Source organism: Bos javanicus, chromosome 28 (genome assembly GCF_032452875.1).
Source record: "Bos javanicus breed banteng chromosome 28, ARS-OSU_banteng_1.0, whole genome shotgun sequence".
In the NCBI taxonomy this organism is placed as follows: domain Eukaryota; kingdom Metazoa; phylum Chordata; class Mammalia; order Artiodactyla; family Bovidae; genus Bos; species Bos javanicus.
The window spans coordinates 42,844-59,225 of record NC_083895.1 but is presented as its reverse complement, the minus strand read 5'-3'; positions in this window follow the sequence as shown (position 1 = coordinate 59,225).

Below are 16,382 nucleotides of genomic sequence, written 5' to 3'. Positions count from 1 at the left end.
CTGAGTAGCTTGGTTTACGCGGAAGACCAATCAAACTTCAAGACAAGAAGTTTGCACCACTTACGTAGGCCGCAGGCGCCCTCTCGAATAGCGAAAGGTGCCTCACCCTAGACACCTTCTCGAGTGGGTCTTAGCAGCCCAGGCATAATTAGTAAGCGTGGTGGGTTCCGCGCTCCAGATGGAGACTCAGCTGGAAGTTAAAGGGAAGAATGACAAGGAACTTTATGAATTGGAGCTGTAAGTTAACTCTTTGACAGAGAGAGCGAGATGGTGGTGGGGGACAGCCCCCAGTGAAATCAGAGGTGAGAGCACAAAGCAATACAGTAGGCAGACTCCGGTTTTTTTGGGGGGAGATGCTCGAGAATATCCGGGTGGACTCCTGAGGCTCGATCCCGCATTTGCGTATGCCGAGCCTCCTTCCTCATGACCTTTGTCCAGAGTGGAATGCCTCCCCGGCTCCCGGCACATGATCAGTGCATGCTCAGTCACGATATCAGTGCCTGCTCAGCCACGTGATCACTGACGGCACAGTCACGTGATCAGCGCCTCTCAGTCACGTGATCACCGTATGATAAACACGTGATCAGTGAACGACCAGCCACGTGATCACTGCATGCGCGGTCAGGTGGTCAGTTCCTGATCAGCCACCTGATCAGTGCGTGCACAGTCCCCTGATCAGCGCCTGTCAGTCACTGATCACTGCCTGATAAACACGTGATCAGTGCCCGAACAGCCACGTCATCAGTGCATGCGCAGTCACGTGATCAGTGCATGATAGCCACGTGATCAGTGCGTGCACAGTCCCATGATCAGCGCCTGTCAGTCACTGATCATTGCCTGATAAACACGTGATCAGTGCATGATGAGCCATGTGATCAGTGCCCGATCAGCCACGTCATCAGTGCATGCGCAGTCACGTCATCAGTGCATGATAGCCACGTGATCAGTGCATGCTCAGTCACGTGATCTGGACTTGATCAGCCACGTGATCAGTGCCTGCAGAGTCACGTGATCAGGGCCTGCTGAGCTGCGTGATTCCTGCCGGCTCATCTGCATGACAATTGCCAGCTGAGCTGCGTGATTCCTGTCGGCTCATCTGCTTGACAATTGCCAGCTGAGCTGCGTGATTCCTGCCTGGTCACGTGCTTGATTATTGCCAGTTGAGCAGCATGATTCGTCACTGCTGAGCTCCATGCTTATTGCCTGCTGATTGCGTGGTTCGTGTCTGCTCAGCTCTTTGAGTATTGCCTCCTGAGGTCCCTGTTCGGTCGCCACCTGCCGGGGACCAGCCCCAACTGATCCAGGGTATTCGAAGGAGAGATGGCCTAGGCGACTATTTATATGCTAATCAGAGATGTCAAGAATAATAGTATGAGGAGAGCTCAGTAGGAAAATTCGGTGGAGAAAAGAGACTGAGTAGCTTGGTTTACGCGGAAGACCAATCAAACTTCAAGACAAGAAGTTTGCACCACTTACGTAGGCCGCAGGCGCCCTCTCGAATAGCGAAAGGTGCCTCACCCTAGACACCTTCTCGAGTGGGTCTTAGCAGCCCAGGCATAATTAGTAAGCGTGGTGGGTTCCGCGCTCCAGATGGAGACTCAGCTGGAAGTTAAAGGGAAGAATGACAAGGAACTTTATGAATTGGAGCTGTAAGTTAACTCTTTGACAGAGAGAGCGAGATGGTGGTGGGGGACAGCCCCCAGTGAAATCAGAGGTGAGAGCACAAAGCAATACAGTAGGCAGACTCCGGTTTTTTTGGGGGGAGATGCTCGAGAATATCCGGGTGGACTCCTGAGGCTCGATCCCGCATTTGCGTATGCCGAGCCTCCTTCCTCATGACCTTTGTCCAGAGTGGAATGCCTCCCCGGCTCCCGGCACATGATCAGTGCATGCTCAGTCACGATATCAGTGCCTGCTCAGCCACGTGATCACTGACGGCACAGTCACGTGATCAGCGCCTCTCAGTCACGTGATCACCGTATGATAAACACGTGATCAGTGAACGACCAGCCACGTGATCACTGCATGCGCGGTCAGGTGGTCAGTTCCTGATCAGCCACCTGATCAGTGCGTGCACAGTCCCCTGATCAGCGCCTGTCAGTCACTGATCACTGCCTGATAAACACGTGATCAGTGCCCGAACAGCCACGTCATCAGTGCATGCGCAGTCACGTGATCAGTGCATGATAGCCACGTGATCAGTGCGTGCACAGTCCCATGATCAGCGCCTGTCAGTCACTGATCATTGCCTGATAAACACGTGATCAGTGCATGATGAGCCATGTGATCAGTGCCCGATCAGCCACGTCATCAGTGCATGCGCAGTCACGTCATCAGTGCATGATAGCCACGTGATCAGTGCATGCTCAGTCACGTGATCTGGACTTGATCAGCCACGTGATCAGTGCCTGCAGAGTCACGTGATCAGGGCCTGCTGAGCTGCGTGATTCCTGCCGGCTCATCTGCATGACAATTGCCAGCTGAGCTGCGTGATTCCTGTCGGCTCATCTGCTTGACAATTGCCAGCTGAGCTGCGTGATTCCTGCCTGGTCACGTGCTTGATTATTGCCAGTTGAGCAGCATGATTCGTCACTGCTGAGCTCCATGCTTATTGCCTGCTGATTGCGTGGTTCGTGTCTGCTCAGCTCTTTGAGTATTGCCTCCTGAGGTCCCTGTTCGGTCGCCACCTGCCGGGGACCAGCCCCAACTGATCCAGGGTATTCGAAGGAGAGATGGCCTAGGCGACTATTTATATGCTAATCAGAGATGTCAAGAATAATAGTATGAGGAGAGCTCAGTAGGAAAATTCGGTGGAGAAAAGAGACTGAGTAGCTTGGTTTACGCGGAAGACCAATCAAACTTCAAGACAAGAAGTTTGCACCACTTACGTAGGCCGCAGGCGCCCTCTCGAATAGCGAAAGGTGCCTCACCCTAGACACCTTCTCGAGTGGGTCTTAGCAGCCCAGGCATAATTAGTAAGCGTGGTGGGTTCCGCGCTCCAGATGGAGACTCAGCTGGAAGTTAAAGGGAAGAATGACAAGGAACTTTATGAATTGGAGCTGTAAGTTAACTCTTTGACAGAGAGAGCGAGATGGTGGTGGGGGACAGCCCCCAGTGAAATCAGAGGTGAGAGCACAAAGCAATACAGTAGGCAGACTCCGGTTTTTTGGGGGGAGATGCTCGAGAATATCCGGGTGGACTCCTGAGGCTCGATCCCGCATTTGCGTATGCCGAGCCTCCTTCCTCATGACCTTTGTCCAGAGTGGAATGCCTCCCCGGCTCCCGGCACATGATCAGTGCATGCTCAGTCACGATATCAGTGCCTGCTCAGCCACGTGATCACTGACGGCACAGTCACGTGATCAGCGCCTCTCAGTCACGTGATCACCGTATGATAAACACGTGATCAGTGAACGACCAGCCACGTGATCACTGCATGCGCGGTCAGGTGGTCAGTTCCTGATCAGCCACCTGATCAGTGCGTGCACAGTCCCCTGATCAGCGCCTGTCAGTCACTGATCACTGCCTGATAAACACGTGATCAGTGCCCGAACAGTCACCACTGATGATCAGTGCATGATGAGCCATGTGATCAGTGCCCGATCAGCCACGTCATCAGTGCATGCGCAGTCACGTCATCAGTGCATGATAGCCACGTGATCAGTGCATGCTCAGTCACGTGATCTGGACTTGATCAGCCACGTGATCAGTGCCTGCAGAGTCACGTGATCAGGGCCTGCTGAGCTGCGTGATTCCTGCCGGCTCATCTGCATGACAATTGCCAGCTGAGCTGCGTGATTCCTGTCGGCTCATCTGCTTGACAATTGCCAGCTGAGCTGCGTGATTCCTGCCTGGTCACGTGCTTGATTATTGCCAGTTGAGCAGCATGATTCGTCACTGCTGAGCTCCATGCTTATTGCCTGCTGATTGCGTGGTTCGTGTCTGCTCAGCTCTTTGAGTATTGCCTCCTGAGGTCCCTGTTCGGTCGCCACCTGCCGGGGACCAGCCCCAACTGATCCAGGGTATTCGAAGGAGAGATGGCCTAGGCGACTATTTATATGCTAATCAGAGATGTCAAGAATAATAGTATGAGGAGAGCTCAGTAGGAAAATTCGGTGGAGAAAAGAGACTGAGTAGCTTGGTTTACGCGGAAGACCAATCAAACTTCAAGACAAGAAGTTTGCACCACTTACGTAGGCCGCAGGCGCCCTCTCGAATAGCGAAAGGTGCCTCACCCTAGACACCTTCTCGAGTGGGTCTTAGCAGCCCAGGCATAATTAGTAAGCGTGGTGGGTTCCGCGCTCCAGATGGAGACTCAGCTGGAAGTTAAAGGGAAGAATGACAAGGAACTTTATGAATTGGAGCTGTAAGTTAACTCTTTGACAGAGAGAGCGAGATGGTGGTGGGGGACAGCCCCCAGTGAAATCAGAGGTGAGAGCACAAAGCAATACAGTAGGCAGACTCCGGTTTTTTTGGGGGGAGATGCTCGAGAATATCCGGGTGGACTCCTGAGGCTCGATCCCGCATTTGCGTATGCCGAGCCTCCTTCCTCATGACCTTTGTCCAGAGTGGAATGCCTCCCCGGCTCCCGGCACATGATCAGTGCATGCTCAGTCACGATATCAGTGCCTGCTCAGCCACGTGATCACTGACGGCACAGTCACGTGATCAGCGCCTCTCAGTCACGTGATCACCGTATGATAAACACGTGATCAGTGAACGACCAGCCACGTGATCACTGCATGCGCGGTCAGGTGGTCAGTTCCTGATCAGCCACCTGATCAGTGCGTGCACAGTCCCCTGATCAGCGCCTGTCAGTCACTGATCACTGCCTGATAAACACGTGATCAGTGCCCGAACAGCCACGTCATCAGTGCATGCGCAGTCACGTGATCAGTGCATGATAGCCACGTGATCAGTGCGTGCACAGTCCCATGATCAGCGCCTGTCAGTCACTGATCATTGCCTGATAAACACGTGATCAGTGCATGATGAGCCATGTGATCAGTGCCCGATCAGCCACGTCATCAGTGCATGCGCAGTCACGTCATCAGTGCATGATAGCCACGTGATCAGTGCATGCTCAGTCACGTGATCTGGACTTGATCAGCCACGTGATCAGTGCCTGCAGAGTCACGTGATCAGGGCCTGCTGAGCTGCGTGATTCCTGCCGGCTCATCTGCATGACAATTGCCAGCTGAGCTGCGTGATTCCTGTCGGCTCATCTGCTTGACAATTGCCAGCTGAGCTGCGTGATTCCTGCCTGGTCACGTGCTTGATTATTGCCAGTTGAGCAGCATGATTCGTCACTGCTGAGCTCCATGCTTATTGCCTGCTGATTGCGTGGTTCGTGTCTGCTCAGCTCTTTGAGTATTGCCTCCTGAGGTCCCTGTTCGGTCGCCACCTGCCGGGGACCAGCCCCAACTGATCCAGGGTATTCGAAGGAGAGATGGCCTAGGCGACTATTTATATGCTAATCAGAGATGTCAAGAATAATAGTATGAGGAGAGCTCAGTAGGAAAATTCGGTGGAGAAAAGAGACTGAGTAGCTTGGTTTACGCGGAAGACCAATCAAACTTCAAGACAAGAAGTTTGCACCACTTACGTAGGCCGCAGGCGCCCTCTCGAATAGCGAAAGGTGCCTCACCCTAGACACCTTCTCGAGTGGGTCTTAGCAGCCCAGGCATAATTAGTAAGCGTGGTGGGTTCCGCGCTCCAGATGGAGACTCAGCTGGAAGTTAAAGGGAAGAATGACAAGGAACTTTATGAATTGGAGCTGTAAGTTAACTCTTTGACAGAGAGAGCGAGATGGTGGTGGGGGACAGCCCCCAGTGAAATCAGAGGTGAGAGCACAAAGCAATACAGTAGGCAGACTCCGGTTTTTTTGGGGGGAGATGCTCGAGAATATCCGGGTGGACTCCTGAGGCTCGATCCCGCATTTGCGTATGCCGAGCCTCCTTCCTCATGACCTTTGTCCAGAGTGGAATGCCTCCCCGGCTCCCGGCACATGATCAGTGCATGCTCAGTCACGATATCAGTGCCTGCTCAGCCACGTGATCACTGACGGCACAGTCACGTGATCAGCGCCTCTCAGTCACGTGATCACCGTATGATAAACACGTGATCAGTGAACGACCAGCCACGTGATCACTGCATGCGCGGTCAGGTGGTCAGTTCCTGATCAGCCACCTGATCAGTGCGTGCACAGTCCCCTGATCAGCGCCTGTCAGTCACTGATCACTGCCTGATAAACACGTGATCAGTGCCCGAACAGCCACGTCATCAGTGCATGCGCAGTCACGTGATCAGTGCATGATAGCCACGTGATCAGTGCGTGCACAGTCCCATGATCAGCGCCTGTCAGTCACTGATCATTGCCTGATAAACACGTGATCAGTGCATGATGAGCCATGTGATCAGTGCCCGATCAGCCACGTCATCAGTGCATGCGCAGTCACGTCATCAGTGCATGATAGCCACGTGATCAGTGCATGCTCAGTCACGTGATCTGGACTTGATCAGCCACGTGATCAGTGCCTGCAGAGTCACGTGATCAGGGCCTGCTGAGCTGCGTGATTCCTGCCGGCTCATCTGCATGACAATTGCCAGCTGAGCTGCGTGATTCCTGTCGGCTCATCTGCTTGACAATTGCCAGCTGAGCTGCGTGATTCCTGCCTGGTCACGTGCTTGATTATTGCCAGTTGAGCAGCATGATTCGTCACTGCTGAGCTCCATGCTTATTGCCTGCTGATTGCGTGGTTCGTGTCTGCTCAGCTCTTTGAGTATTGCCTCCTGAGGTCCCTGTTCGGTCGCCACCTGCCGGGGACCAGCCCCAACTGATCCAGGGTATTCGAAGGAGAGATGGCCTAGGCGACTATTTATATGCTAATCAGAGATGTCAAGAATAATAGTATGAGGAGAGCTCAGTAGGAAAATTCGGTGGAGAAAAGAGACTGAGTAGCTTGGTTTACGCGGAAGACCAATCAAACTTCAAGACAAGAAGTTTGCACCACTTACGTAGGCCGCAGGCGCCCTCTCGAATAGCGAAAGGTGCCTCACCCTAGACACCTTCTCGAGTGGGTCTTAGCAGCCCAGGCATAATTAGTAAGCGTGGTGGGTTCCGCGCTCCAGATGGAGACTCAGCTGGAAGTTAAAGGGAAGAATGACAAGGAACTTTATGAATTGGAGCTGTAAGTTAACTCTTTGACAGAGAGAGCGAGATGGTGGTGGGGGACAGCCCCCAGTGAAATCAGAGGTGAGAGCACAAAGCAATACAGTAGGCAGACTCCGGTTTTGGGGGGAGATGCTCGAGAATATCCGGGTGGACTCCTGAGGCTCGATCCCGCATTTGCGTATGCCGAGCCTCCTTCCTCATGACCTTTGTCCAGAGTGGAATGCCTCCCCGGCTCCCGGCACATGATCAGTGCATGCTCAGTCACGATATCAGTGCCTGCTCAGCCACGTGATCACTGACGGCACAGTCACGTGATCAGCGCCTCTCAGTCACGTGATCACCGTATGATAAACACGTGATCAGTGAACGACCAGCCACGTGATCACTGCATGCGCGGTCAGGTGGTCAGTTCCTGATCAGCCACCTGATCAGTGCGTGCACAGTCCCCTGATCAGCGCCTGTCAGTCACTGATCACTGCCTGATAAACACGTGATCAGTGCCCGATCACAGTCACTGATGATCAGTGCATGATGAGCCATGTGATCAGTGCCCGATCAGCCACGTCATCAGTGCATGCGCAGTCACGTCATCAGTGCATGATAGCCACGTGATCAGTGCATGCTCAGTCACGTGATCTGGACTTGATCAGCCACGTGATCAGTGCCTGCAGAGTCACGTGATCAGGGCCTGCTGAGCTGCGTGATTCCTGCCGGCTCATCTGCATGACAATTGCCAGCTGAGCTGCGTGATTCCTGTCGGCTCATCTGCTTGACAATTGCCAGCTGAGCTGCGTGATTCCTGCCTGGTCACGTGCTTGATTATTGCCAGTTGAGCAGCATGATTCGTCACTGCTGAGCTCCATGCTTATTGCCTGCTGATTGCGTGGTTCGTGTCTGCTCAGCTCTTTGAGTATTGCCTCCTGAGGTCCCTGTTCGGTCGCCACCTGCCGGGGACCAGCCCCAACTGATCCAGGGTATTCGAAGGAGAGATGGCCTAGGCGACTATTTATATGCTAATCAGAGATGTCAAGAATAATAGTATGAGGAGAGCTCAGTAGGAAAATTCGGTGGAGAAAAGAGACTGAGTAGCTTGGTTTACGCGGAAGACCAATCAAACTTCAAGACAAGAAGTTTGCACCACTTACGTAGGCCGCAGGCGCCCTCTCGAATAGCGAAAGGTGCCTCACCCTAGACACCTTCTCGAGTGGGTCTTAGCAGCCCAGGCATAATTAGTAAGCGTGGTGGGTTCCGCGCTCCAGATGGAGACTCAGCTGGAAGTTAAAGGGAAGAATGACAAGGAACTTTATGAATTGGAGCTGTAAGTTAACTCTTTGACAGAGAGAGCGAGATGGTGGTGGGGGACAGCCCCCAGTGAAATCAGAGGTGAGAGCACAAAGCAATACAGTAGGCAGACTCCGGTTTTTGGGGGGAGATGCTCGAGAATATCCGGGTGGACTCCTGAGGCTCGATCCCGCATTTGCGTATGCCGAGCCTCCTTCCTCATGACCTTTGTCCAGAGTGGAATGCCTCCCCGGCTCCCGGCACATGATCAGTGCATGCTCAGTCACGATATCAGTGCCTGCTCAGCCACGTGATCACTGACGGCACAGTCACGTGATCAGCGCCTCTCAGTCACGTGATCACCGTATGATAAACACGTGATCAGTGAACGACCAGCCACGTGATCACTGCATGCGCGGTCAGGTGGTCAGTTCCTGATCAGCCACCTGATCAGTGCGTGCACAGTCCCCTGATCAGCGCCTGTCAGTCACTGATCACTGCCTGATAAACACGTGATCAGTGCCCGAACAGCCACGTCATCAGTGCATGCGCAGTCACGTGATCAGTGCATGATAGCCACGTGATCAGTGCGTGCACAGTCCCATGATCAGCGCCTGTCAGTCACTGATCATTGCCTGATAAACACGTGATCAGTGCATGATGAGCCATGTGATCAGTGCCCGATCAGCCACGTCATCAGTGCATGCGCAGTCACGTCATCAGTGCATGATAGCCACGTGATCAGTGCATGCTCAGTCACGTGATCTGGACTTGATCAGCCACGTGATCAGTGCCTGCAGAGTCACGTGATCAGGGCCTGCTGAGCTGCGTGATTCCTGCCGGCTCATCTGCATGACAATTGCCAGCTGAGCTGCGTGATTCCTGTCGGCTCATCTGCTTGACAATTGCCAGCTGAGCTGCGTGATTCCTGCCTGGTCACGTGCTTGATTATTGCCAGTTGAGCAGCATGATTCGTCACTGCTGAGCTCCATGCTTATTGCCTGCTGATTGCGTGGTTCGTGTCTGCTCAGCTCTTTGAGTATTGCCTCCTGAGGTCCCTGTTCGGTCGCCACCTGCCGGGGACCAGCCCCAACTGATCCAGGGTATTCGAAGGAGAGATGGCCTAGGCGACTATTTATATGCTAATCAGAGATGTCAAGAATAATAGTATGAGGAGAGCTCAGTAGGAAAATTCGGTGGAGAAAAGAGACTGAGTAGCTTGGTTTACGCGGAAGACCAATCAAACTTCAAGACAAGAAGTTTGCACCACTTACGTAGGCCGCAGGCGCCCTCTCGAATAGCGAAAGGTGCCTCACCCTAGACACCTTCTCGAGTGGGTCTTAGCAGCCCAGGCATAATTAGTAAGCGTGGTGGGTTCCGCGCTCCAGATGGAGACTCAGCTGGAAGTTAAAGGGAAGAATGACAAGGAACTTTATGAATTGGAGCTGTAAGTTAACTCTTTGACAGAGAGAGCGAGATGGTGGTGGGGGACAGCCCCCAGTGAAATCAGAGGTGAGAGCACAAAGCAATACAGTAGGCAGACTCCGGTTTTTTTGGGGGAGATGCTCGAGAATATCCGGGTGGACTCCTGAGGCTCGATCCCGCATTTGCGTATGCCGAGCCTCCTTCCTCATGACCTTTGTCCAGAGTGGAATGCCTCCCCGGCTCCCGGCACATGATCAGTGCATGCTCAGTCACGATATCAGTGCCTGCTCAGCCACGTGATCACTGACGGCACAGTCACGTGATCAGCGCCTCTCAGTCACGTGATCACCGTATGATAAACACGTGATCAGTGAACGACCAGCCACGTGATCACTGCATGCGCGGTCAGGTGGTCAGTTCCTGATCAGCCACCTGATCAGTGCGTGCACAGTCCCCTGATCAGCGCCTGTCAGTCACTGATCACTGCCTGATAAACACGTGATCAGTGCCCGAACAGCCACGTCATCAGTGCATGCGCAGTCACGTGATCAGTGCATGATAGCCACGTGATCAGTGCGTGCACAGTCCCATGATCAGCGCCTGTCAGTCACTGATCATTGCCTGATAAACACGTGATCAGTGCATGATGAGCCATGTGATCAGTGCCCGATCAGCCACGTCATCAGTGCATGCGCAGTCACGTCATCAGTGCATGATAGCCACGTGATCAGTGCATGCTCAGTCACGTGATCTGGACTTGATCAGCCACGTGATCAGTGCCTGCAGAGTCACGTGATCAGGGCCTGCTGAGCTGCGTGATTCCTGCCGGCTCATCTGCATGACAATTGCCAGCTGAGCTGCGTGATTCCTGTCGGCTCATCTGCTTGACAATTGCCAGCTGAGCTGCGTGATTCCTGCCTGGTCACGTGCTTGATTATTGCCAGTTGAGCAGCATGATTCGTCACTGCTGAGCTCCATGCTTATTGCCTGCTGATTGCGTGGTTCGTGTCTGCTCAGCTCTTTGAGTATTGCCTCCTGAGGTCCCTGTTCGGTCGCCACCTGCCGGGGACCAGCCCCAACTGATCCAGGGTATTCGAAGGAGAGATGGCCTAGGCGACTATTTATATGCTAATCAGAGATGTCAAGAATAATAGTATGAGGAGAGCTCAGTAGGAAAATTCGGTGGAGAAAAGAGACTGAGTAGCTTGGTTTACGCGGAAGACCAATCAAACTTCAAGACAAGAAGTTTGCACCACTTACGTAGGCCGCAGGCGCCCTCTCGAATAGCGAAAGGTGCCTCACCCTAGACACCTTCTCGAGTGGGTCTTAGCAGCCCAGGCATAATTAGTAAGCGTGGTGGGTTCCGCGCTCCAGATGGAGACTCAGCTGGAAGTTAAAGGGAAGAATGACAAGGAACTTTATGAATTGGAGCTGTAAGTTAACTCTTTGACAGAGAGAGCGAGATGGTGGTGGGGGACAGCCCCCAGTGAAATCAGAGGTGAGAGCACAAAGCAATACAGTAGGCAGACTCCGGTTTTTTTGGGGGAGATGCTCGAGAATATCCGGGTGGACTCCTGAGGCTCGATCCCGCATTTGCGTATGCCGAGCCTCCTTCCTCATGACCTTTGTCCAGAGTGGAATGCCTCCCCGGCTCCCGGCACATGATCAGTGCATGCTCAGTCACGATATCAGTGCCTGCTCAGCCACGTGATCACTGACGGCACAGTCACGTGATCAGCGCCTCTCAGTCACGTGATCACCGTATGATAAACACGTGATCAGTGAACGACCAGCCACGTGATCACTGCATGCGCGGTCAGGTGGTCAGTTCCTGATCAGCCACCTGATCAGTGCGTGCACAGTCCCCTGATCAGCGCCTGTCAGTCACTGATCACTGCCTGATAAACACGTGATCAGTGCCCGAACAGCCACGTCATCAGTGCATGCGCAGTCACGTGATCAGTGCATGATAGCCACGTGATCAGTGCGTGCACAGTCCCATGATCAGCGCCTGTCAGTCACTGATCATTGCCTGATAAACACGTGATCAGTGCATGATGAGCCATGTGATCAGTGCCCGATCAGCCACGTCATCAGTGCATGCGCAGTCACGTCATCAGTGCATGATAGCCACGTGATCAGTGCATGCTCAGTCACGTGATCTGGACTTGATCAGCCACGTGATCAGTGCCTGCAGAGTCACGTGATCAGGGCCTGCTGAGCTGCGTGATTCCTGCCGGCTCATCTGCATGACAATTGCCATCTGAGCTGCGTGATTCCTGTCGGCTCATCTGCTTGACAATTGCCAGCTGAGCTGCGTGATTCCTGCCTGGTCACGTGCTTGATTATTGCCAGTTGAGCAGCATGATTCGTCACTGCTGAGCTCCATGCTTATTGCCTGCTGATTGCGTGGTTCGTGTCTGCTCAGCTCTTTGAGTATTGCCTCCTGAGGTCCCTGTTCGGTCGCCACCTGCCGGGGACCAGCCCCAACTGATCCAGGGTATTCGAAGGAGAGATGGCCTAGGCGACTATTTATATGCTAATCAGAGATGTCAAGAATAATAGTATGAGGAGAGCTCAGTAGGAAAATTCGGTGGAGAAAAGAGACTGAGTAGCTTGGTTTACGCGGAAGACCAATCAAACTTCAAGACAAGAAGTTTGCACCACTTACGTAGGCCGCAGGCGCCCTCTCGAATAGCGAAAGGTGCCTCACCCTAGACACCTTCTCGAGTGGGTCTTAGCAGCCCAGGCATAATTAGTAAGCGTGGTGGGTTCCGCGCTCCAGATGGAGACTCAGCTGGAAGTTAAAGGGAAGAATGACAAGGAACTTTATGAATTGGAGCTGTAAGTTAACTCTTTGACAGAGAGAGCGAGATGGTGGTGGGGGACAGCCCCCAGTGAAATCAGAGGTGAGAGCACAAAGCAATACAGTAGGCAGACTCCGGTTTTTTGGGGGGAGATGCTCGAGAATATCCGGGTGGACTCCTGAGGCTCGATCCCGCATTTGCGTATGCCGAGCCTCCTTCCTCATGACCTTTGTCCAGAGTGGAATGCCTCCCCGGCTCCCGGCACATGATCAGTGCATGCTCAGTCACGATATCAGTGCCTGCTCAGCCACGTGATCACTGACGGCACAGTCACGTGATCAGCGCCTCTCAGTCACGTGATCACCGTATGATAAACACGTGATCAGTGAACGACCAGCCACGTGATCACTGCATGCGCGGTCAGGTGGTCAGTTCCTGATCAGCCACCTGATCAGTGCGTGCACAGTCCCCTGATCAGCGCCTGTCAGTCACTGATCACTGCCTGATAAACACGTGATCAGTGCCCGAACAGCCACGTCATCAGTGCATGCGCAGTCACGTGATCAGTGCATGATAGCCACGTGATCAGTGCGTGCACAGTCCCATGATCAGCGCCTGTCAGTCACTGATCATTGCCTGATAAACACGTGATCAGTGCATGATGAGCCATGTGATCAGTGCCCGATCAGCCACGTCATCAGTGCATGCGCAGTCACGTCATCAGTGCATGATAGCCACGTGATCAGTGCATGCTCAGTCACGTGATCTGGACTTGATCAGCCACGTGATCAGTGCCTGCAGAGTCACGTGATCAGGGCCTGCTGAGCTGCGTGATTCCTGCCGGCTCATCTGCATGACAATTGCCAGCTGAGCTGCGTGATTCCTGTCGGCTCATCTGCTTGACAATTGCCAGCTGAGCTGCGTGATTCCTGCCTGGTCACGTGCTTGATTATTGCCAGTTGAGCAGCATGATTCGTCACTGCTGAGCTCCATGCTTATTGCCTGCTGATTGCGTGGTTCGTGTCTGCTCAGCTCTTTGAGTATTGCCTCCTGAGGTCCCTGTTCGGTCGCCACCTGCCGGGGACCAGCCCCAACTGATCCAGGGTATTCGAAGGAGAGATGGCCTAGGCGACTATTTATATGCTAATCAGAGATGTCAAGAATAATAGTATGAGGAGAGCTCAGTAGGAAAATTCGGTGGAGAAAAGAGACTGAGTAGCTTGGTTTACGCGGAAGACCAATCAAACTTCAAGACAAGAAGTTTGCACCACTTACGTAGGCCGCAGGCGCCCTCTCGAATAGCGAAAGGTGCCTCACCCTAGACACCTTCTCGAGTGGGTCTTAGCAGCCCAGGCATAATTAGTAAGCGTGGTGGGTTCCGCGCTCCAGATGGAGACTCAGCTGGAAGTTAAAGGGAAGAATGACAAGGAACTTTATGAATTGGAGCTGTAAGTTAACTCTTTGACAGAGAGAGCGAGATGGTGGTGGGGGACAGCCCCCAGTGAAATCAGAGGTGAGAGCACAAAGCAATACAGTAGGCAGACTCCGGTTTTTTGGGGGAGATGCTCGAGAATATCCGGGTGGACTCCTGAGGCTCGATCCCGCATTTGCGTATGCCGAGCCTCCTTCCTCATGACCTTTGTCCAGAGTGGAATGCCTCCCCGGCTCCCGGCACATGATCAGTGCATGCTCAGTCACGATATCAGTGCCTGCTCAGCCACGTGATCACTGACGGCACAGTCACGTGATCAGCGCCTCTCAGTCACGTGATCACCGTATGATAAACACGTGATCAGTGAACGACCAGCCACGTGATCACTGCATGCGCGGTCAGGTGGTCAGTTCCTGATCAGCCACCTGATCAGTGCGTGCACAGTCCCCTGATCAGCGCCTGTCAGTCACTGATCACTGCCTGATAAACACGTGATCAGTGCCCGAACAGCCACGTCATCAGTGCATGCGCAGTCACGTGATCAGTGCATGATAGCCACGTGATCAGTGCGTGCACAGTCCCATGATCAGCGCCTGTCAGTCACTGATCATTGCCTGATAAACACGTGATCAGTGCATGATGAGCCATGTGATCAGTGCCCGATCAGCCACGTCATCAGTGCATGCGCAGTCACGTCATCAGTGCATGATAGCCACGTGATCAGTGCATGCTCAGTCACGTGATCTGGACTTGATCAGCCACGTGATCAGTGCCTGCAGAGTCACGTGATCAGGGCCTGCTGAGCTGCGTGATTCCTGCCGGCTCATCTGCATGACAATTGCCAGCTGAGCTGCGTGATTCCTGTCGGCTCATCTGCTTGACAATTGCCAGCTGAGCTGCGTGATTCCTGCCTGGTCACGTGCTTGATTATTGCCAGTTGAGCAGCATGATTCGTCACTGCTGAGCTCCATGCTTATTGCCTGCTGATTGCGTGGTTCGTGTCTGCTCAGCTCTTTGAGTATTGCCTCCTGAGGTCCCTGTTCGGTCGCCACCTGCCGGGGACCAGCCCCAACTGATCCAGGGTATTCGAAGGAGAGATGGCCTAGGCGACTATTTATATGCTAATCAGAGATGTCAAGAATAATAGTATGAGGAGAGCTCAGTAGGAAAATTCGGTGGAGAAAAGAGACTGAGTAGCTTGGTTTACGCGGAAGACCAATCAAACTTCAAGACAAGAAGTTTGCACCACTTACGTAGGCCGCAGGCGCCCTCTCGAATAGCGAAAGGTGCCTCACCCTAGACACCTTCTCGAGTGGGTCTTAGCAGCCCAGGCATAATTAGTAAGCGTGGTGGGTTCCGCGCTCCAGATGGAGACTCAGCTGGAAGTTAAAGGGAAGAATGACAAGGAACTTTATGAATTGGAGCTGTAAGTTAACTCTTTGACAGAGAGAGCGAGATGGTGGTGGGGGACAGCCCCCAGTGAAATCAGAGGTGAGAGCACAAAGCAATACAGTAGGCAGACTCCGGTTTTTTTGGGGGAGATGCTCGAGAATATCCGGGTGGACTCCTGAGGCTCGATCCCGCATTTGCGTATGCCGAGCCTCCTTCCTCATGACCTTTGTCCAGAGTGGAATGCCTCCCCGGCTCCCGGCACATGATCAGTGCATGCTCAGTCACGATATCAGTGCCTGCTCAGCCACGTGATCACTGACGGCACAGTCACGTGATCAGCGCCTCTCAGTCACGTGATCACCGTATGATAAACACGTGATCAGTGAACGACCAGCCACGTGATCACTGCATGCGCGGTCAGGTGGTCAGTTCCTGATCAGCCACCTGATCAGTGCGTGCACAGTCCCCTGATCAGCGCCTGTCAGTCACTGATCACTGCCTGATAAACACGTGATCAGTGCCCGAACAGCCACGTCATCAGTGCATGCGCAGTCACGTGATCAGTGCATGATAGCCACGTGATCAGTGCGTGCACAGTCCCATGATCAGCGCCTGTCAGTCACTGATCATTGCCTGATAAACACGTGATCAGTGCATGATGAGCCATGTGATCAGTGCCCGATCAGCCACGTCATCAGTGCATGCGCAGTCACGTCATCAGTGCATGATAGCCACGTGATCAGTGCATGCTCAGTCACGTGATCTGGACTTGATCAGCCACGTGATCAGTGCCTGCAGAGTCACGTGATCAGGGCCTGCTGAGCTGCGTGATTCCTGCCGGCTCATCTGCATGACAATTGCCAGCTGAGCT